Here is a 23,048-nt window from a genome sequence, read left to right on the forward strand (position 1 = left end):
TCAGCAAATACAAAAATGAGACAGCATGTCTGGGTGGACCTCATCCTTCCCAGGACCACAGGCAGCAATGTACAGACACGATCCAGTCAGAAGCTAGGGAGGGGAGATTTCTCAAATCCCGAGAAAATCACAGAGACCCTACTGTTTGCTCTTCTCTGTTGATTTTTAAGAAGCTGACATTTACTTATGCCAAAGGCCAAAAGGAATGAAAAATCTACTGAAAAGGGAATTTCATCAGTCATGGAGCAATAACCTAAAGAAACCTTTGCATAGTATCAGTTCCTTTGTTTGAAATGCAGAAAACAGAGCACTGCTATTTCATACTGTTAGCGCATCAGAGACCTGGGCATGAAAACAGCATCCTTAGGACCTCTTTCCAAACCCCTGCCTCACCACAGAGGAGCTCTCTGACACTGCTACCAACTTCAGCAAGTTGGAAACAAGAAGGCAGGACATGACCCAAGTGACCTCATGTCACTCCTAAGCTCATGGCTTGAGTTCCTCCTACCAACAAATCTGCACTTTGATCACACACCCACAGCGACCCAGATCTTTAAATTCAGCAATTCTTTCTCAGGTTTCAGCAAGGCATTGGCAGCCTGAGCTATTTTGGGACACTTTCTCTGCTGTGGATGCCACTTTCGGAATACGCCAGGAACATGCTAAGGACCTGGAGCTCTCTACCCTGGACCCGTTTTCGGGTTTGCTTGCTCTCTCTCTCTCTTTCTCTGGGCTAATCGTTTAGAGGACAGTCGCTCCTGCCAACCTAATCCCATGAGCCTGACTACCTTGCCGGGCCACAGGCTCAAAGAGGCAGTGTGGCTGCCAGCACCCTCACGGGAAGGGGCACGGAGGCACCAGGCAGTCTGGCAGGATGAGAGACATCCTGGGGGTGGTCTGAGTTTGGATGTGGGCTGAGAAGACAAAGCAGGGGGCTTTCGGGGGACAAGATTTTCCAAACATCTTATTCTTAGGATCATCACTTCCTAATCTGATGCAACTGACTCGGCAGGCATTCGGGAGCCTGTAAGCTCCATTTTCCTGTTCCAAATTCTTCTGCACCTGTAAGTACCGGGCTTACTCATGCTCATGCTGTCTTTTGGGGAGGGGGAGAAGAAAGCAGGGCCTGGGGAAGGTCATCATTATCTGACTCAGGTGTGGGCAGGTCCATGGCGTTAGAAGAATTTCTGACATCCCCACCGCTCCCCTTCACCCGAAACTGCTTCTTAGTTTGGAAAATGAAAATGCCTGTTCCTTCTTTCCCAACCTCACCACCCCACCACCCCCCACCACAGCATACCAGAAACTCCACCCGTCCTTTGGGGTCTTCTGTTCATCAATGTTGTGCACACCTGATTTCTTATGTTGGACTTAATGGGAGAAGTGCACCCTTGGCATTTGAATGTCTTAAATGCAACCACAGCTATTATTGTGGGCACAGCCCCTGCTGGCTTCTCCATCTTTTATGCTGTCATTTGCTGAAACAGTGAAAGATGTTGTAAGCGGTAGGGTATAAATAAAAATCTAGAAACTCCTCCATGGTAAAAAGGAAGAGCAATGTGGTTAATTCTCAACGCAGTTAGAAATACTGCCACAATGGGGAGGCTCCACGCTGTGCCACGAATGGTCCCTTTCAATGCTTTCCTATTTTAATGGAAAGAGAGGCCAAAATAACTAAGGGCTCCCCAGGAAAGGAGCATTTCTGATGTTTTTACTGCTTTCCAGAGAGAGGACATTGTCTCTGGCCGGCTTGTCAGTCCCTGAAGCAGCTCCAATGGCTGCTCACAAAGGGAGAATCAGCCCTTCTTTTCCTTCTGCTGGGGACTGCTGAAGTCCCCTCAAATTAGCCCAGGATGACAAAGCCAGGCCCTGCTACCTACCCTCTTCCCCTAACACTGAGACCAAATCATTCTTAGGGATACGTAACTTGTTTGGAGGGGAGGGGAATATCTTGGCTAAGAAGCCTTCTGGAAAACCTGCCACGACCCATACTGAAAACTGTGCTCTTCTCTAAACTTTCATATGACCCTCAGCCATGAATAAGAATAAAAGAAGGCAAGCACATTTTGCCCTTTTATTTCCACAGAGCACAATAGAAGGAACATTGTCCTTAGCAAAGGCAAAGGATAAGATGTTCCTTTGGCCAAGGCTGGCTGCCTTTAGTTTCTCTAATTGGCAAAATAAACAGCTTCTAATTTGTGTTCTAAAAGGGCTGGTTCTGAAGAGGATTTGAGAAGAACAATGTTAATATTAGTGCTAAAAAAATCAAGACATGAATTCCACCTTATGTCTGGCGGAGACTGGATTTGTTTTCAGGCTATAGGACAAAACGAGTCTCAGGAGGAATTTGTTTCTGACTTCACTACCGCCTGTTTGCTTGGTCCTTGGTAATTCATGAAGTTTCTTAGCTCTCCTCCTTCTAAGGAGCTCTGAGAAAATGATGCTTGGATCATAGAGGTTCATTGTCTGGAAGACTTTTGATCAAAGCCCTGAGTGCTGGGGTGGGGGCAGATTACGGATTCTGATTATAACCAAAATAATCCAAGTCCTGTCTTGGCGGAAGCCTGAATTTTATGTCCACCTTGTGGCATTCCAGGAGCATTAAGAATGTTCCATCAGCCTTTCCAATCTCTCCATCCGCTCCCAAGGGCTTGAACATTTTTAAGTATATAATTCTTTTGACTCAGGGCTTTGGCATCAGTTAAAATGCCAACCTCTTGGGAGGATCAGTCTCTTAAATCTCCCATCCTGAAAGCAGGTTCTGATAGAGGGACAAAGAGAGAGGAGGAACATGAAATCATTCTAGGTACAAACATGAGCCTCAGAACAGGAGTCTGCAAGCAGGACCCAGGCAAGGCCAAAGTTCCAAGAAGCTCTGTTGGCAGAAAGGGAAGATTCTATTCTTGCTAAAATGGAGTACAGGCAACTTATTCGGGCAGAGACTCAGGATTTGGGGAATAAGAAAAGACCCATTTAATGTAACCGGGGTATAATAAGGAGGAAGAATCTTATGTACTAACATAGGATAAGAGATAGGGGAACTCCCTGCAAAGGTACCCTTAGGCTGAATTGCCTGAGTCACTGAACAAGGGCTCCAAAAATGTTATGAGGCCTCAGTACATGGAACAAATAGATTTAACAATCTGCTGCCCCTACAATCCTGGCATTTCTTCAGCCCAGAGTGGGTAGGTCAAAGGAGGGGACCACACTAAGATTTAGATTTTTGAGACCTTCTTCCCACCCTTTCCTTCCTCTGATACCAGCACTGAACTCATTCCCAAGGAGATTCATGGTAGATACAGTGATTCACTTCATTTACCAAGAGCTATAAGGTACGAAGAGGGGTTGCCCATGTACAGCCACAGGTCAAGGATGCAGCATCCCCACAGCTCTATGTGGGCTCCTTCCTAAGGCCTAGTGGACACGGTTTGGATTAAAACCACTTGGGTGCAAAATCTGGCTAAGCCACTTACTAGTTGTGTGGCCTTGGGCAAGTGGTATAATCTATCTAAATCTCATCTGTAAAATGGGCACAGTAATAGGAGCTATCATATAATGTTGTGAAGACTGAATGTGATGATGCCTGTACAGCCCAGTACAGTGCCTAGTACAAAGGAAATGCTTAACAAAAATCAGCAATGCTTAACAAAAATCAGCAATGATTAACATTCCTGGCTCTCTGCTTATGCTTCATTGTCTGAGGATAGGTTATAACAGCAGATCATCCCACTCTGTGCAAGTCTCACAACTGCAGGGGTCAGGGGCTCACCATCTCCTTCAGTTAATGTCACCCTCTCACCTTTTCCTCCAAGTCCCACTAGAGAGCATTCCTAAGCCTTTCCTCCCGCTAGTTCTGATCTGCTCCATCTCCCAGCTAACTGAATAGATGGATTCACTGCTAAAGATTCATGAAATCATTTCCTTGGCTTTCCCCAACCACAGACTGAGCTTTGCTACCCACCTCCTAGTGGTGAAATGGAATCACTTCTGGGAGAGCAGGGTCCAGAAGGATTCAACTCCTGAAGCACTAACAAAGCAAAAGGAGCCCTACAGAAAACTTTGGGTCTCTGGTTCCCGTACAGCTCACTGCAGCTATGGCATCACTCTGAAGCCACGGCCACTCCCACTGTGACTCTCAGCTCCTGAGGCTGCTGGCCCATAGCTGCTCTCCTCCTCCAATAGCCCCACTCTCTACCTCCCTCAGGGGACTCCCTTGTCTGGGCCCCAGGGTACTAAGGCTTCCAGAGGCTTTCCATAGCTTCCTCTCTCTGTCCCTCCCCATCCTCTCCTGGGAATACAGAGTTCACTCTTTCAAGGGATGTGGTGACAAGCAGCTCAGCTTTCTGTACAGGCATGCCCTCAGCATGTTCTCTGCGTTCTAGTCTTCCCTGCTTCTCTGCTCAGCAGGAAAGAGGAGTGGGAAGCACCTCTAGTTAGGCTTATGGTACTTCTAGAACCAGAAGACAAGACTATATCCTGTCAAAGTAGACTTTGATGGTTCTCAAAGTAATTCAGCCTGAGAGTTCACTAAAATGCATATTCTGGCAGCTACCTCTATAGAGATACAGAGTGGGTTTGTGCTTCAGCCCTAGAATCTGCATGTTTACAGAGCTCTCCTTAAGCCACACCTTAAGAAACAGTGCATTCTATCTTGGGGAATGGGGGTAAGGGGTGGGGAGGAAAGTCACACAGCTGGGTCCCATAATGAACCCCAACCTACATCCTGACTCTCCAGGAGCACATGGAAATGCCTTCGAAGTCCTGACCCTGTCTTGTCCAAGCAGCAGCTCCTAAGCTACTTCACAAAGACCCTGAGTAGTTTCAATTATCTAGACTCCAGACCTAAATCAGCGATGCTAGCAGTCTGAGGTGCAAAACACACAGCGATTCTTCATTTAGAACCATTTTGAGCTAGTTGGGGCTATAGACGACGTTACTGGTTAATAGCACAGTGGAGCCACACAGGCAGTCTAAGCTTCTTATAGGCTGTGTGACCTTGAACAACTTACTCAATCTCTCTGTGATTTGCTCTTCACCTGTAAAATGGAGACGGTAATAATACCTCATAGTACTGTTTGTGTGGAATTATGAATTACTTCATGTAACCTGTTTAGAACCATGCCTCGCCTCAGCAAAATGTCTGCTATTCTTGTTACTATAAATATTATACATATATATAAACAGGGTTTATAATATTTGTGAGGAATAAATGAGATGATGAGTGTAAAATGTTCAGAACTATTATTGGTATGGTTCCAGGGATTTAACAGAGAAATCAGTATAAGTTCTCAAGGTGTCAGAGACCAAGGCCATCCTGGATAAATATTCTGATAATGGGATTAGTCAAGGGTCATTCAGAGACTCAGAAAGAAAGTGGCAGTTAGGGTTCTCTTACATCCAGAGTGTAACTAAAACTCTCATGCCTAACTTGTTGCTATAGATTTTGGGATTATGGGATTTTGTTCTGGGACCTGCTAGGTCTAATTAAAGTGTTAGAACTCCTAGGAGACCGGCTGTGGTTTGCACAGACAGGAGCTTGAAAAATGCTGTCATGAATGTGCTCCCAGCTCTGCAAAAGTGGAGACGCAGTCAGTAGCACTGAGTGCTCCAGGGGTCACTGTAGACTTGTGGTCTTTGTCCTTGCTGCCCCAAATCCACAGCTGTCAATTTATTAGGTTTTGTTAGAAGACACTCCCACACTAAAGAACTCCAGAGCTGAAGTGACTGTCCTGTCTTTGCTTCATGGCACCTGTGTGGGCATGAGTTCTGTGCACAGAGCTCCTTCCTTCTTCCCTCCCTCCCTCCCTCCTTCTTCCACCCCTTCTTCCCCCTTCCCTCCCTCCTTCCTCCTCCCCCCTCCCTCTTTCCTCCCCTTCTTTCCTCCCTTCCTCCCTACCTCCCTCCCTCCATCCCTCCCTTCCTTCTATCACTAGCGTGAGTGCAGCCCTGGAACAAGGGCCATGATCATGAGGGGAAGGGGATGATGTTTCTGGGAAGGTCCAAAGAAGGCTATCTCCTCACTCCGGGCTGGTGTCCCCCAACACCTCCCTCATTAAATACTGGGGTTCACCTGGCTCTGTCCCTAGCCCTTGCCTTGGAGGAGTAAAATGGGAGAGGAGAAACCCCGTCCAGTCCCATGAGGCCAACTAATACCCCTTGACCGTGGTGGCCGTCCAGCCCCCATGTCTCACCTTGGCTCAAAGCCAAGATTCCCAGTTTCTTGCTGGACATGTCCACTATCTAGCATCCCAAACCAAACAAGTCCAAACGGACCTTGTCACCTGTCTCCCCTCACTCTCCCTCTCTACTAACAGTCTTGTGTTCCCTGCCTCAGTTGACAGTATCACCACAGACCCAAGCTGGAACCTCAGGATCCTTGTCACCTTTTCCCTCTCCTTGACCCCATGACAGCCAGCCCTGAGGTTTCTACCTATTGGCATGTGCCTTGAGCCATCTCCTCCTCTCGGCTCTCACTGCCACAGTCGTGGTTCAGAGCCTGTTCCGCTTCTTGCCCAGACCCTGGAGATGGTCTCCCAATTGGTCTGCCTGCAGCTGGCCTCTCTTCCCTCCAATCCTTCCACACCCTGGTGCGGCAAGGACTGTCCCGAATCTACCTTAATGAAAAGCTCCAGTGGCTCCCTCTTGCTCACAGAACAAAACCGTCAACTTGGCCAACAGGGCTCTGAATAGTTGACCCCAAACACTCGTCTACTTCCCTCCTGCTGCTGCCAGTGGTGCACCCAGCTACAATTGTCCTGCCCTTTGAAACATGCACTAGGCCCTGTCACGTAAATACTGTTCGCTTTGCCTGGAATGTCTTCCCCTGCCTCTACTGTTCCTCTTGACATAACCTGCCATCCCTCAAGATGCTGCTCAATCCTCCTTCATCTGTGGAGCCTTCCTCAACTTCCGCAGATAGGTTCCTCTACCACAGCACCCTTGGACCATGAGGGCTTATGTGTGCCTTGGTCCCTCCCACTAGATAGGGAAAGCCCCAAAGTTTGCCTAGAACCATCTTGAATTCTTCTTTATGTTCTCAGTACCCACAAGCTTGGATAAAATAAGGTACTGGTTTCCTCATTTGTAAACTGGAAATAAAAAGAATAGTTGCTACGCCCTGTAGTTAGAAGAAAGAAATGAGATAATTCATATAATATGCCGATAATGACAATGAAAATGATGATGATAAGAAGAAAGGCTAGTTAACACTCATTCAGTGCTTTCTAAGTGTCACTGTCCTAAGCTCTTTTCGTGATTGAGAATGAGCAAAATAGATGAGTCAATCCCTGGAAAGTGATTGTGTATGTGTTTGTGTGTGTATGTTCACGTACATATGTGATACACATAATACAAATGATCTATGTATAACATATAAACTTCACAATGTGCCTGGTGTTTATTAGGAGCTCCAGTTTTTCCCTTTCTTCCCCCGTCTCCCTGCCCTTCCTCATTACCCTTCCTAGTCATCCTCACATCCCCTTCTACCCCAGGGCTGCGATAAGAGAGATGAATTCAGAAGGGGGTCCCTGTGTCATTGTCGCTGACAAGAGACTGCTTAGTGGAAGAGAGAAAAGTCCTTGGAATGGCCTTTGGACTTGGTATCTAAGAGTTGTCTCCCCATTCAAGTTATCACTTCTTTGAGGACGAGGGCTATGCAATACCCCTGTTGTGTCTCCCATAAGCACCAGCACAGTGGTGGGCACATAACAAGTACTCAGTAAACTATCTGAGGTCAGGCTCGGCTTGAGGGTCCTGGTTTTCAGCACTCTCAGCGTTTTCAGCAATCACTGAGGCAGGTCTTCGAGCCACAGCTGACAGGTTCTCACGAGCTCATAGACAGCAGCAGCTGGAGCCACCCGGGAGCAGCCCTCTTGGCAGTGCTCTGCTGGGGATGGGCCACCAGGCCAGGAGGTCGAGGACTTGCTTCCCGGACACAAGTCTGCCACTAACTGTCTGGGTTAGCCTGTGCAAATGTCTCCACCTCCCTGAACCACAGGGTCCTCACCTATAAAATGCTGCTCCTAGAAGCGTCTGAGGATGCATGACATGGCAGCTGTGAAAGCTCTTTGCCAAAAGGCTGTGCAGAAGTGAGGTGTTGCTAATTTCAAGTGCTGGGACTTCACTCACTTGGAAACATTCAGGAAGCGGGGGTGGGGAAAGAGAGAGCAGGGACTTGCATATCCAGGACATATGGGGGCCTATATTTGTTGTCCTCCTGCTTAATAGCATTAGTGATTCAAGCTGGTGCTGCCTGTGGAACACTCTGTCTTTTGGGATCCTCAGGGACAGGAGGGGTTTCAGAGCAGCAAGGCTGCAGCCAGCGCACAATACAGTGAAAAATAGAGTGATAGCAATGAGGCGCCACGCTCACAGGTTCATACACATGCATTTGCACTCCTGACGGCCCCCAACGCTGCCTCGCAACAGCAGCTGGGGCTAATTACAGCCAGACAGACAGCGCCTTCTCCAGCTCACCCTTGGGGATTGCCTGATCTCTCAGAAGGGGTGCTGCTGATGCCACAGCTAAGTGCCTAGAAAGAACCCGGTGGGGGGTAGAGTGGTACAAGGGAGTAGGAAGCCACCATGTGGCTCGTCGTCTTGTGAGTGTGGGTAGAGAGGAGGAGATGAAATGGAAGAGAGCTGGCTGAGATACAGATGCAGCTTTGTGTTAACAGATGTGCTCTCCTGGCAAGAGGGAGCCTAGGCACTTAGCCCCTCCCTTCTCCTTCATCTGGATCCACCCAGGGATCCCCTCTTAACTCTTCTCCCTCTTAAATCCCCAGCTTCCTCTTCAACTCAGCATCTGGCATAAATCTCAAGAAATGTTGAATAAATGAATGGGCGAATAAACACACAAACCCTCCCCAAACCCTTAGTACTCCCAAACCCTGTTCCCACCTCACAGGCTGTAATGACTCCACAAGCCCTTTCCTCTGCTTTTCTTTCTATATACTCCCTTTGGACAGTGTCAACTCTCACCTAATATGCTTTTAACTCCCAAATCTCTCCTGGTAGCCCAGACCTTGCCAGCTGCCCAAATGTTCCCCATGCTCCTCAAACCTAACGTGCCCCACATTAGAATCTTCAGCAATGACTTCCCCTGGGGTTTTCAAGCAGTGAGTCCTGGTCTGTCAAGGGCATATGAGAAAGAAGGGCCTGCTGTATGCCCCCTCCCCCCACCAGCAGGACAGGGGCAATGAGCACACTGGCAAAGTCATCAGGGCAAACTTCTGATCCCAGGGTCTGTCTTTACACCAGGACACCAAAGTTCTTCCCATCAACCTTTTAACTGTCAGCCCTCCCTCCCACCCATAAGGAAAGCCAAATTAAGAATGAACTGCCAAATTGGAGCTAACTGCCCAATGTGGGCTTCTAATTGGAACCAAGCAAATTGTTTATATAAAGAAAAACCCTTGAAAAGAAGCCCATGTGAACTGGTGAAGTTATTTCTTCTTCAACATGCACTCTCTCTCCCAATCCCGCTCTCATTGCTTCAGAATCCTGGTATTCCTCCCACCTTCATCCCTCAGCCAGCACACACACACACACACACACACACACACACACACACACACACACAGCCTTCCCCTCATTTTCCTTCTCATGAACCTTCACTTCATGTTGGAGCCCTGTCCCCATGATCACTGCAAACCCCCAAGTAAATATTGAACCAAGATTGGTGAAAACTGGAGATATTATTTCACCAAAGCAGTGTTAGAGGGAAGGCCCCCAGAATGTTTACTGAGAGTTCACAAATTATTTCCTGATCTTGGCAAAGATAGAAAATAAAGCCCCCCTTTCCTCCAGGTCCTCCTAGATTTGAAGAGCAGCCAAAGGAATGGATTACAAACACAGTGGCCCTTGGTTTCTGACCGCCTCAGGGCCTATGAAGGCAAAATCCAAGTTTCTTTATTCCTTTTCTCAGGGAGTCTTGAGTATTATACACTAGTACAAATGCAATGTGTCATTATAACCAGCTCTGTTATGACCACATCTAGGGATTTTTAGTTTTTAACACAGGGTGAAAGATGTCTCACCAATTTCAGTTTGACATGCAAGATGCAAAGTAATTTATTCAAAGCACTCCTGTGTTTAATTTCAAAATGGTCATTTATTCACTCAGCAAATCTCTGTTGAGCATTCAAAGAGCTGTAATTCATAGTTCCTGCTTTCAAACTACTCCTTTTCTAGCTGGGAAATGAAAACCCTACATACAAGGGTTAACTGACAACACAAGACCATGCCAAGTTCCTTCTCATGCCTGGTGTGGCCTATATGGCTCCCGTAGTTTTGGCAGTACTGAAAATTTCCACTCTATTGCTTCTGTCACTACTGTTGATTCTCCAATACAGGGTGGTGAGTAAATGTGTCTCTAGGGTGCCTGGGTTCATATCTGTGTTCTGCCATTCACTCACTATGTGACCTTGGCCAAGTTATTCAGCCTGTCTGAGTCTGGTGCCTCCTCTGTAATGTGAAGATAATAATAGTAACCTACCTCACAGCATCATAGTGAGAATTAAATGAGTTAATACACACAAAGCACTTAGAATGATATCTGACACATAATAGTGGCTCAATAAATGCTAGTAATTATTATTTTCCTGATGTGCCTACTGTTCTTTAATACCAGAGGTCACAGTTCTTATTGGGCTTCAAGAGAAGCTGGTCAAGTATTCATTCATGCACTCAATCAACAAATATATGTTGAGCATCTACAAGTCCTTGAGTTAAGCCCTGGGGTCATATACACAAAGAAGACATGACCCTTGCCTTTGGGACTAAACAATTCACTGGAAGAAGTCCTGGATTAATAGTGCCCTGATGCACCTGGAAGAACCAAACACAAATACTCCCTGGAAGAACATGCCCACAACCCAGTTTTCATAGGATTACCAAGGATAAAGTCAGATTGAACATGAACTCATAATCCAAAATTACAAAGAACATGATGAAGCCAGAAACAATGAAAACAGAATCAGGTCTTCAAAGACCTCAGGTATTGCAATTAGGTGATATAAAATATAAAATAAGTTTTACATGTATTAAAAAACAAAAGAAGATTTTGAAAACATTACCAAAGAACAAGATACTAACAAAAACTAACCTTTTCTGGCCAGGTGTGATGGCTCATGCCTGTAATCTCAGCACTTTGGGAGGCCAAGGCGGGTGGATCACTTGAAGTCAGGAGTTCAAGACCAGCCTGGCCAACATGGTGAAACCCCATCTCTACTAACAATACAAAACTAGCTGGGCATGGTGGCATGTGCCGGTAATCCCAGCTACTTGGGAGGCTGAGGCAGGAGAATCACTTGAACCCAGGAGGCGGAGGTTGCAGTGAGCCAAGATCGCATGCCACTGCACTCCTGCCTGGGCAACAGAGGGAGACTCTGTCAAAAAAAAACAAAAAAAAAACAAAAAACTTTTTCCTCTAAGTATCATCTTTTTATAGATGGCAAAGTTAGGGCTCAGAGAAGTGAGGTGACTCCTTCAATGTTACATAGCTAATAATGAGGGATTTAAATCAGGTTTTCAGTGTCTACTGTTTTTTGGCAAATTCAATGACTGGAGTTGTATTATTTCTTCCCTGAGTCACTCAACAAGTGAGATTATTACAAAGTGCTATGCTAAGTCTATAAAAACAAAAACAAAAAAACATAAAGATGAACAAAATAGAGTCCTTGCCCTCAAGTAGCTTAAAATTCAGTAGAGAAGCAAGACTATACACATATAAAAATAATTATTAATAGCAGGCTGTGTGGTAGAAACTACTGTGGTCTGGAACAGTAGGAGACGAGACTTGAGCAATTCTTGAAGAACAGGGTGGATCTACAGGGAAGACAAGCTTTGAATTGGCCAGTGGGGTAGAAGAGATGGAACAGCCTGACAAAAGCCATGGAGAAAGTGAACCTACAGAGCAGTTGAAGGAGGAGCAAGTGCATTTGGCCAGTGTGCTGGATATATATAGGGGCAGACCTGTGCCGTCGCATAGGACCCTGCACTCAGAAGTGCCCCACGCTTGGTTTAATGCTCTGCTTTGCCGCTATCTTGAAATCCTTGATTATTTTTAACACAGGGTTCCACATTTTCATTTTTCACCAGGACCCACAGATGATATGGCTGGTCTTCCATAGGGGAATCGGGGGGAGGTATGGTTGGGAAGGCAGACCACTCTGGGGAAGGAAGGATCTGGAATTCCACTTTGATATTTGCCCTGCAGACAATGAGGAATGACTGAAAGTGTTTGAGCAGGGGAGGGATAGGGTGACTATAGTTTTAGAAAGCCACATCTTGGAGAGCAGGGAGTGTTCAGATGGCATCAGAGAAAGGAGAGATGGGAAATAGTCAGAACGCTATTGCAATAAAGCAACGGGGGCCTGGACAGAAATAGTGGCTGAAGATATGGAGAAGAGGAAAAGGTCATCATTGATTCAGTTGTTCATTCTGCAGATGGTTATGGCTACTGAGCACCTATAATGTGTTAGTCATTGGGCTAGGAGCTGGGATACAGGAATGTACAAGGCACTATCCCTAACCTCAAGTTACTTACAGTTCAGTGAGGGAGGCAGATAAGTAAACAGACTATGGTAGCCTGATAGCCCCGTGTGCTAAGGGCTAGGATCAGATTACATTTAGATTGTTGTGGGAGCCTAGAGAAAGGGTCCAGACAGAGAATTCTGAGACTCCCAAGAAGTGATATCTGAGCTGCATCCTGAAGGCCACAGACAAGGCACAGAAGGTCATTCCAAAAAGAGGGAACAGGACATACAGAATAATGGAACATCTACTGTGTGCCATGCTGGGGATCCTAGCTCTCAGACTGGTAGAGAAAGCAGACAACTAACCAGAGAAAAACAAGAGAATGTGTCCATTGCTATGATGGGGACACTGTGGGAGTACAGAGGAGGGGCATCTAACCCGGACTGGATGGGCAGGGAAAACTGTTCCTTTGAGGTGTCTTCTGAGTTATGTGTTGTAGATGAGATGGTGTTAGCTGGGTGAAGGGAGGGAGGAAGGGATGGGCACAGCAGTGGGAGTTATGTGTGCAAATGCACAGAGGTAAGAGACCGTGTGTGGCTCTAAGAGAATTGTAAATGACTCCCTGTGATTCAATTCTAGAATGAACAAGCGAGAGCATGGGAGCGGGGGTGGTTATGACCAAAGAGATAGGCCTTAAATGCCAAGCTAAAGAGTTTGGACTTCATCCTATAGAGCAATAGTTCTCAGCCTTGACTCTATATAAGAAGCACCTGGGGAACTTTTAAAAAATACTTATGACTGGATCCCACCCCTAGAAAATGATTTAATTAGTCTGCAGGAGAGGCATTAGAACTTTTAAAAGCTCCCTCCATTTATTTGAATGTGCAGCCAGGATTGAGAACCATGGCTCTAGGGGGCCAGTTCTCAAATTTGAGTGGTCATCAGAATCACCTGGTGGGCTGTTAAACACAGAGTGGGTGAGCACTCAGAGTTTCTGATTCAGTAGGTACTCTAATGAGTACGTACTCTAACAAGTTGCCAGAGATGCTGGCGTTGCTGGCCCCAGGACCCACATTTTGAGAGCCTCAAGTCTCAGGTGTTGTGAGGCTATTTGCAAGTGTTAAGTGGAGGGGGTGGAGGTGTGAAATTATTTGATTTGCATGTTTGAAAGATCACTCAGGTCACTTTGAGGAGAATGGTCACAGAGGAGAAAGGAGAGAAGGTGAGAAAATATTAAGGTATTGTAGGAATCAAGGCAAGAGATGTCTGGAGGTGGGAGGAGTCCTGACCTAAAGCCCTGGCAGTAGGAATGGTGAAAATGGGTGACATTCAAGCAATGCTTAGGAAATACACTTAGCAGGGCTTAGTGACTGACTGAATGTAGAGGTGAGAAATAAAGATGAGTGAACTACAACTCTTGGGTTTTTGCCTTGGGCAACCAGTGACTCCAATTTTACTAGGCATGGTAGTTACTGTAACAAAAAGTAAAATGTGTTATCAGGCTTAGGGTAGGACATGGGAGAGGGGGGCATTTCTGCCCTCAAATCTCAGCAATAGTCCCAGGGAATTCAACAGGCATCTCTCATTGTCCACTCAATCCCTATTTTCAGCACCAGGAGTCCTCGCCTTGACCGTAATCAACTTGGGATTCTCCTCAAAGTACTTAGAAAGGAAGAGGAAGACGGTGACTACACTGACATGATGGCCACTCACCCAAGCTCCAGGTATGAAGCCTGCTCCTCTGGAATTACTCTAGGTATGTTTACTTTATTCTTTCGTCATTTTAACAAATATGTATAGGGCTGCTGCCTAGAGGAATTTAAAAATATTCAGACGCCATGTCTCACACATAGGTAAGGAATTCATATCTCCTTTTACATAACCAACAAAGCAAATGCAGCTTAAGGACAGCCTGAAAAATAATTCATTCTACATAGATTTAAAATGTCTATAAATGAGCAGTTTTCCAGTGCATCATTGGTCGTGACTATTTGTAAGTCTCCTCCGTGGGCAAGTAGACTACCAGCAATCAACAAGACCAGCAGGAATGATGGATGGGATAATTGTCCATTAGGGTACAGATAACTTTTGTATCGTGGGAGGGTTCGACAAGATAGAGACATGATAGATGGAGGAAGAGTTAGCTAATATAATAGGAGTTGCAGCTCCATTTCTGGTAGTAACTATTCTCTGGCTGAATCAATGATTAATCAAAGACACATTCTCATTTGAAACACTTTGCTCACCGGTGCACAACCCCCGCTTTAGGTTAAATTTAATAGCATCATTAAAAACTGCTGTTCGAGACATTCAAATTACTTCTCTCCAGAAGAAATCAAGCCACAATACAGAATGCTTTTGTAAACCCCTGGAGGGCAAGGGCCACGCAGGGTGTGTGTGTGTGTGTGTGTGTGTGTGTGTGTGTGTGTGTGCACGCGTGCTAAACTTGTAATTCCTCAATGCCTAGCACAGGAACTGACACAGAGCAATCAATAAATGTTTGTTAAAGTGAAGTGAAATGAATACATTTGTCCATTCATCTGTTTATTCCTTCGACAGACATTCATTAAATATAGGAATTAAAGAGCTCAGGCCCTGGACCTAGATGCTTCAGGCTTCAAATTCCAGCTCCAACCAGCTATATGATCTTGAGCAAATGACTTAGCTTCTCTCAGCCTGATGCCTGCTCTGTAATGTGAGGGAAATAATAGTACTTGCTCCTGTAGGGCTGTGTGAGGATTAAATGAATTAGTGAGTGTTTAGCACAGGCCCTGGCCCATAGTAAGTACTCATTATAGGGCAACTGTTGTTGTTGTTGTATATGTTAGGCTAGGCCTTTCTCAAGTAACTAGGTCATTAGAAGAAGCACAGAACCTCTTAAGAAATGACAAGGCTTTTGGCCAAAGCTGGTTTTCATTAAAGTGGTTGTTTATGGTTCCCAGCCCAGAGCCCCACTGCCCTAGGCCTGCCATTCCTGGCCTGGTGCCCTCCTGTGGCAGCACAGGCTGTCTTTAGGTGGGTTGTGCTCTCTAGAGAAGCCTGAGAAATCGCGGAGTGGGAAGGTGAAGGAAGAAGGTAAGAGCTGGCCAGGATTCAATTACCCATCAACATGCAACCCCTGCCACACCCCCATCATTAACTCCCTTGGTTGCCTTTCTATGCTTTTGTATAGCTCTTCCTGGCAACATTTCTACCTACTAATTGCTATTTCTAATGTTTATCCTCTTGGCTCAGTTGAACAAGATTATCCTTGACTTTAATTTTAATTTTCAGGTGACATAGTAGAGAAAACTTGACTTGGGAGTTGGGTCAGGAGGCAAGGGAGGTGATACAACTCAGTGATTATAAGAGGATTCTGACATAGAAACAACTGGTCACTGAAGAGCTGTGTGACCTAGACATTACCTAATGTCTCTGAGCCTCAGCTGTAGAAAAGAGAAAGTGACAATACTGGTTGTCAAGACTAAATGAAAACCACCTAGCATACTGCCTGGTTAACAGTCAAGTACTCAATAAATGGTGACTATGACTATTATTTTGAGGTCCTTGATCTGGAAACAGAAGCCCAGAGAGATTAAGGGGACAACACTCATGTTGTTATTTGGTGGCAGAGCCTTGTTGCTCCTTGTTCTCACTACTAAACCAGGCCTGCCTCTTTCAAACCTTTTACAGAACCCCATTTACACATATTCTGATATACTATTTATAATTACATGCATGGTTTTTTGCATGTAGATTTAATAAATTCAAATGTATTCATCCCATAGTTGTCTGCCTGGAAGTTCTTATGAACAACTCCAGGGCAGGATCCATAGGCTGCTCATCAAATATGTGCTCAATAAATGATTGGTGAGTGAATGTTAAGCTTGCAGTCAATTACCTACCTGACTTATGGATGTCCCATACCTCCTGTGTTACATTACAAGCAGTGCAGAAAAGCAGAATGGGTGCAATGGACTCATGCAGGCCTGGGTTTAAATTCTATAACTGGTAGCTGGGTTCAAAGAACCTAGGAGTGCTGGAAAAATGCAGTTCTGGATAAATAGAGGAGGAGAAACAGTAGCAGTAGTAGTAATAGTAGTAGCAGCAGCGACAGCAGCAGTAGTAACTATCAACAAAAAGTGGAGTAAGGAAACTTTTCTAAGAATGAATTTTGTCCTCAAGAGCTGTGACAGGCCCACAGTGTGCTATGTGGAGGAAGTATAGTGTAAGTGAGTCAGATAAACCTGGGTTTGAATCCTAGCTTTCAACTTATTAACTGAGTGTGACTTTGCATTATGTTTCCTGAGCCTCAGTCTCTTGACTGTAAAATTAAGATAATGATAGTACCTACCTCACAGCTTTGTGGTGAGGATGAAATAAGATATGGTATATAAAGCATGTCATAGCACAACACCTCACTCATAATAATGTCTCAAAAAAGCTATTTGATGAATTAATGAAAGTGTATCTTTAGCAAAATGCCATAAAAAAAAAAAAAAAAAAAAAACTACAGACATCCTTTAGCATCTGCCTGAGAGGAGAAGGAGGAAGAGACAATTCCAAATAAGAACTGTCTCAATACTTAACCACCTGTTTCTTACCATGCAACATCTAACATTGAAAGCACTGGAAAAATAGCATGATCAGTACAAACCATTCCCAGTGAATGCATAGAGAGAAACTCCTGTTTCACAGCCACACAGTTGCTGGACCTGAGTGAGTCCCTCAGAGTGTGAATAAGTGTTTGAAAAGACAAATACAGGGCCTGACACATGTGGAATAGTTGATCAGCTTAGTTCCTTTCCTACCCTTCTCCCAAATGGGTAGAAACAAACACACCACTAACCAACAAAGCAGCAACAGAAAAACTGAGTTAAAGTGGTTGAGAACTGATTATGGCAGTGACCTTACTGAATGGACCCTTCACTCTTGGCTCTAGTGTGGCCTGCCAGCCTGGAGAGCCTCTCAGGCTGAGCAATTAACCCTAGCAGAAAAGTCATGATGCCACCACATCTTCTCCTTCTCCTCTCTTCTCCCTTCTCCCTTCTCTCTTCTCTTCTCTTGTCTTCTCCTCTCCTCCTCCTCCTCCTTCTTCTTCTTCTTCTTCTTCTTCCTTCGTCTTCATCTTCGTCTTCATCTTCGTCATTGTCTTTGTCTTCTTCCTCTTTCTTTTTCTGTTTTTTGTTTTTTGGGTTTTTTTTTTGTTTTTTGTTTTTTGTTTTTTTTTTTGTTTGTTTGTTTTTGAGACCAAGTCTCACTCTGTTGCCTATGCTGGAGTGCAATGGCACAATCTCAGCTCACTGCAACCTCTGCCTCCCCAGGTTCAAGCAATTCCCCTGCTTCCGCCTCCCAAGGAGCTGGGATTACAGGCATGTGCTACCACGCCCAGCTAATTTTTGTATTTTTAGTAGGGTCAGGGTTTCGCCATGTTGGCCAGGCTGGTCTCCAACACCTGACCTCAGGTGATCCGCCTGCCTTGGCCACCCAAAGTGCTGGGATTACAGGCATGAGACACCGTGCCCAGCCTCCTCTTTCTTCTTTATGAGCGTGGAGGGTACAGGACATGATGGGGTGGGATCAACTCATGGCCTAGGCTACAAAAGCTGTCTTTTCTCCTCTTTCTGTTCTTTGCCCCTCAGCCCCCAGTTCTTGTTTGGACATGCACTGAGAATAGCATTTAGGATTCCTGCATTCTCTACCTCTTTTTTAATGTTTGGATTGGCTGTTCGCCAAGGCAACTGAATAGCATTTTCAAGGAGCAAGTGAGTTTGGGGAAGATCTCTTATCTTTTCCAATATATTAACTCCATGTGAATTAAAGCCATCAGAGACCCTCTTGGAAAGAGCATATAAGTTCTCCCAGGGCTTCCAAATTAAAGTCCCTACAAGAGACCCAACACGGTTGTCATTTTTAAGGGGAAAATACCCAGGCATGGTAGTTGCTGCTAGGAGATTGGAGAAGTGACCAGCAGGTTACATTTCTGAGGTGAAAACCACTTTGTGTTCTTTGTGAGCAACTGTTTGATGTGTGGCATTGCAGTCATGGGTGTGAAACATCTGGTTTTAACCAGAATGTGGGTGATTTGCTCACAAGTGGGGAGGACAGGCAAATATGGCCTTGCCTCCTGGTCTCGTATCTGGCCCAGACGTGCAAATTCCAATCTGCAAACTCATTCTTCTCTGCCAGGATTCAATAGGTTAATGTCAGCAACTGGCAGAGGTCTGCCTGTGGTTACAGTGAGTGGCACATGGCAACAGGTAAGGACAACAAAAGGCTGCCAAAAAAGGGAGCCCAGCTTGTCTGAGGGCCAGGTAATCTGACTTGCCAGTCAGGGGAGGGAAGACGTCCTGGTTCTGGGCCAATACTGGAGGTACAGAGAACAGAACCAGAAGAAACCTGGACAGGGAAAAAGAGATGACAGGTACGATTTGTTGAGCACTTACTCTGTGCCAGGCACTATGCCAAGTCTGGGTGTGTTCTCTCATTTGATCCCAGCAAGAGCCCCATTTTCCAGAAAGGGAAGCTGCAGCCATAAGGCAAAAACAGATCAAAACTGGGAACTTAGAACAACACAAATACCAAAGCACCAAGAAGGCAAAGCAGTTGGAGCTAGTTGCCAAGAAAACTTCAGGAATCTGTGTTCCTTATAGCCATGGCCACTGGGATTTGGTGATTTGCATCTAAGCCGCTCCATCCCTTCAGCTGACTGCCTTATTGAGTCAACTTTTCCTGTCATACCTCAAGGTGGTTGGCAAAGGCACAGAGCTGGTTTGGCAAGGACCGGGACCAGAAGAGGGATGAACAGGTGTCTGCAACAGATTCCTCTGAACAATACTTTAATGGCCATATGCCATAAAACTCAGGCTAGTGTGCCAGTAGAAGAGGATCGATGAGTTGCAATGGCGCATGAATTTGAGCTTTGTTTACACTTCTATAATCAATGTTACTCATTGCCTTATGTGGAAATAAGATTTTCTGCCATCAGTAATACCTGTCGATAAATGCAAATATGCTTGAATTTACTTAGCAGAGACCCCTGCTTGAGCATAGTGACAATTGCAATGAAAGCACAAGTCCCACTGAAACTAGCACACAACACAAGTCGCAACACAACTCTGACCCGTGGCTTATCTACATAGTCTTCCCTCACAGACATTAGGTCTCATTTGTTCTTGAGCCAAAATTGTCCTTGGCTCTGATCAGCAGTTAGTGAACAAATGACACTGTATTGCAGCATCCTGCCACTAGGGTGCACAACTCCCACACGCATGAAAAGCAAGCATCTCTCACCTTCAGACTGCTGTGCCTACAAGCAGCAAAGTCCAAGTGCATGAAAAGAGTTAAATCCTGCTTGGTCCCTTGAAGGGCTAGAAAGCATTTTAAAGGTGACATACATCAGAGCGATCCATTTACACTGGCTGGGCTGTGCAACAAAGTCAGAGGGGCTGGATGAGAACCTTAAACAATGACAACACAATTGCATTCCCAGCTGTGTTAAATGACCAGCATATCATGATTGCCTTTTCACGCAAATATCAATGACATAATCCTAACAGGCTTGCAGCTCTCTTGCTGGTGTAATAAAACAATGACCCAATTATTTTCAAGGGCTGAGGCAGCAGATGCAATGACTGGGTATGTTGTGCAGGGCGCTGTGTGTGATGGACGGGGCACAGTAGGGCAGCAAACTGTGTGCTGAGGATCGGAAACCTGCTTCCCGAGCCAAAACTCCTGCCATTCATCTGGTCGGAATAAAAATAAAGCCATTCAGTATGAAAGTTCCCACTTGTTCTCACGACGGAGGCCAGTTGGGAAAATGTGGTGCAGCAATGACTGAAGCAAATTCTGTTTAAAAAACCAGCCGGTTTGTGGGTATTTGTTTATTTATAACTGCCCCACCACCACCTCCCCACACCCTGCCTCATTCTGCAAAGGATTTGAGATGGGCTTGGAACACTGAAAGTTTGTTTAAGTCCTAAACAGGTCCAGCTACTTTTTAGACTGATGACAAAATGAAACCTTTGGGATCAAGCGCCTTGCTCCGTGGAACACTGCTTTGGTTTTCCCAGTCAGAGCTAGTCCTCCTTGTACCCTGTGGTGAGAGGGACCTCTTGCACCAGAATACCCTTGTGCCCAGTGTTATGCTTGACCAGGGAAATACACATGAGTCCATAAGCCTGAAGCCTGAAAATTATTGAGGAATATGGATCCACTTACTCCCTCACTAATTTGCTCATTCAACGAATATTCCTTGGTAGCTATTCCAGAACAAGCTCTCTTCCAGGCACAGGGGAAGCAAAAATGGAGAAGATCCAGTCTCTGCACTTGAGAATCTCCTCATAGGAAGGACAGACAAGTAAACAAACCCCTGTTCTGCAATGTGGCCAGTGCTGTAGTAGAATGGTGCCTGGGGGTGGCGTGGGAGGTGTAGGGTAACATGAAGTAGGGGCTGCAGGTGAGATGATTTAGTTTGTGGACTTGGACTCAGACTGCCTTGGGTTCAACTTTTGGTCCTGCCTCTTGCTAGCTGTGTGACCTTGGGCACTTTACTTAACATCCCAGAGCCTCAATTCCTTCATCTGTTAAATGGAGCTAATAATAGAGATGACGTCATTGGGTTATTATGAGGATTAAATGAGATAATCTGTGTAGAACACTTAGAACAGTTCCTGGCACATAGTAAATACCCAATAAAAACTTAGCTTTTATGCTTTTTATTTCTTTGTTTAATTTCATAAGACTGTGTCTGGCGATGAGACTCAAAGGACTGGTTTCTAAAACAGAACTGTTTTCAACAAACTCTTCCCTTTTAGCCTGATTTTTTTCCTATGGAATGACACAGTTCTGCCATAATTTTTCCCTCAGCAACCATATGTCTGGCAAGAACCTCAGGAAGAAAATATTTTCCAGATGGTTTTGCTTATGTCAGCCTACTATGTGCCAAGCACCACTCTAGAGGAGAGGGACACATTGCTGAGTGACACAGACAAGGTCCCTGTCCTCTTGGAGCTTACATTCCAGTGAGAGAGACATACCATAAAAAGACAAATATAAATAGACATAATTACCCAGAGCAGTAAGTGGGGTTAAGGAAGCATTGCTAATAAAATACATGTAAGGGAGGAACAGGAGGCATCTAACTGCGGGTGGTCAGAGAAGGCTCATCTCAGGAGGTAACATTAAGCTGAGACTGAAAGGTTAGGAAGGAGCCTCCCATGCCAAAAGCAAGAGGAAGGGCAGTCCAGGCAGGAGCACATGCAAAGGCCCTGGGGCAGGAAAAGACTTTGAGAATGCTCCAGAAATGGAAAGACCAGTGTGGCTAAGATACACAGCCCTGGGAGGGAGGTAAAGCCAGCAGGATTAGTACATGCATTTTGAAGCTGAGGAAATGGAAAGCCCAGAGAGATGAATGGACTTACCCACAATGCCTTGCACAAGGTAGGCGCTCCATATGTTGTAGAATTCACAGTCGGTAGGGCGGGGCTGAGGCCCTTTGCCTTCCAAATCGGACTGAGATTTCCCACCACAACTAGGAATCAGCTACCCAGGGAGACTGAAACATACAGTCGTTTTTGTTGGTGAGTCATAGGCAATGCACATTAGAGTGTGGGGTCGAGTGGCCCCAGCTGCTGCCTGTGTGTATAAAGAGCGGGGGTGGGCTCAGGCCGTGGCTGAAGCTTTTTAGCATGTTTATGATGAGCTGAAAGAACTCACTGCTTAATTTAAAATACGGCTCACACATACACATACAATTCAGCAGCTGGAGGAGCTGCCAGGAAATGAGACTAAGTGTAGAAAATTGGAGGATCAGGAATATCAGGTATTCGGCTCGGTTTCCCAGCTCCCATGGGCTGTCTCTCATCCCATAAGGTCCCATCTTCCCTAACAAACTCTGGGAGGTCAAGACATGGTTGGGGACCGAGGCAGTTTGGGGAAGGGAGGCCTCGCCAGAGCCCTTGACGCCAGCTACACTGATTGCCCCACCCGGCCTTAAGCTTGCCTGCCTTCCTCTCGTTCATGTTCCTTGAAATCTGAGGCTGGGAAAACTCATTTGGCCCTCATCGCAAGCTGCCTGTGCTAGCTGCTGCTTTTCCTGATTGTGTGTATCTTGCCTCCTCAACCACACGGGGGCCTTCGGCACACACTTGAGGAATTGAGTTGTTTTCTTTTGTATTCACTGCAGCTCTCAGCACAGTAGTATTTACACAGTGAGAGTCTCGAGGGTGTTTGCTCATGGGTTGCAAGATAGTATCATTTGAAAAGCCTTTGGGGCAGAGTACCTGCTCTTAATAAGAACCTCAACTTGACAAAAATGTGGAAGACCATCAGGTGTATCTCTGGTTTCCTTCATATTGTTCCTCTACACCCAGAGTCCCCAGCCTGCATGCTGGATGAACCTACAACCTCTCAATCAAAATGCTCCACAAGTCATCTCTTTGGGTTCTTTGCTCAGATTATCCCTTCTAACTGGGATACCCTCTCTCCCAACTGTACCAAGCATAACCCCATCTCACCCTTCAAGGCCAAATGTAAATGCCATCTCTGGCATGAAGCCTTTCCAGGCACAATTCATTGTTCTTGCCCCTGAA

The 23,048-nt window shown here is 45.6% G+C and overlaps 1 long non-coding RNA gene across 2 annotated transcripts in view; it reads left to right on the forward strand.

Annotated features, from left to right (window-relative positions):
- Positions 1 to 603: 603 nt before the first annotated feature.
- LOC108583674 overlaps positions 604 to 23,048 on the forward strand; it is a 107,694-nt gene continuing 85,249 nt past the window's right edge. Inside the window, exons 1-2 of one of the 2 annotated variants that reach the window (XR_001898498.3) lie at positions 604 to 1,064; positions 14,088 to 14,233. This is a non-coding gene — a long non-coding RNA (uncharacterized LOC108583674). The remainder of the gene's footprint in view (positions 1,065 to 14,087; positions 14,234 to 23,048) is intronic. The other variant, XR_004180623.1, reaches the window with a different exon arrangement.

Source organism: Papio anubis, chromosome X (assembly GCF_008728515.1).
Source record: "Papio anubis isolate 15944 chromosome X, Panubis1.0, whole genome shotgun sequence".
In the NCBI taxonomy this organism is placed as follows: Eukaryota; Metazoa; Chordata; class Mammalia; order Primates; family Cercopithecidae; genus Papio; species Papio anubis.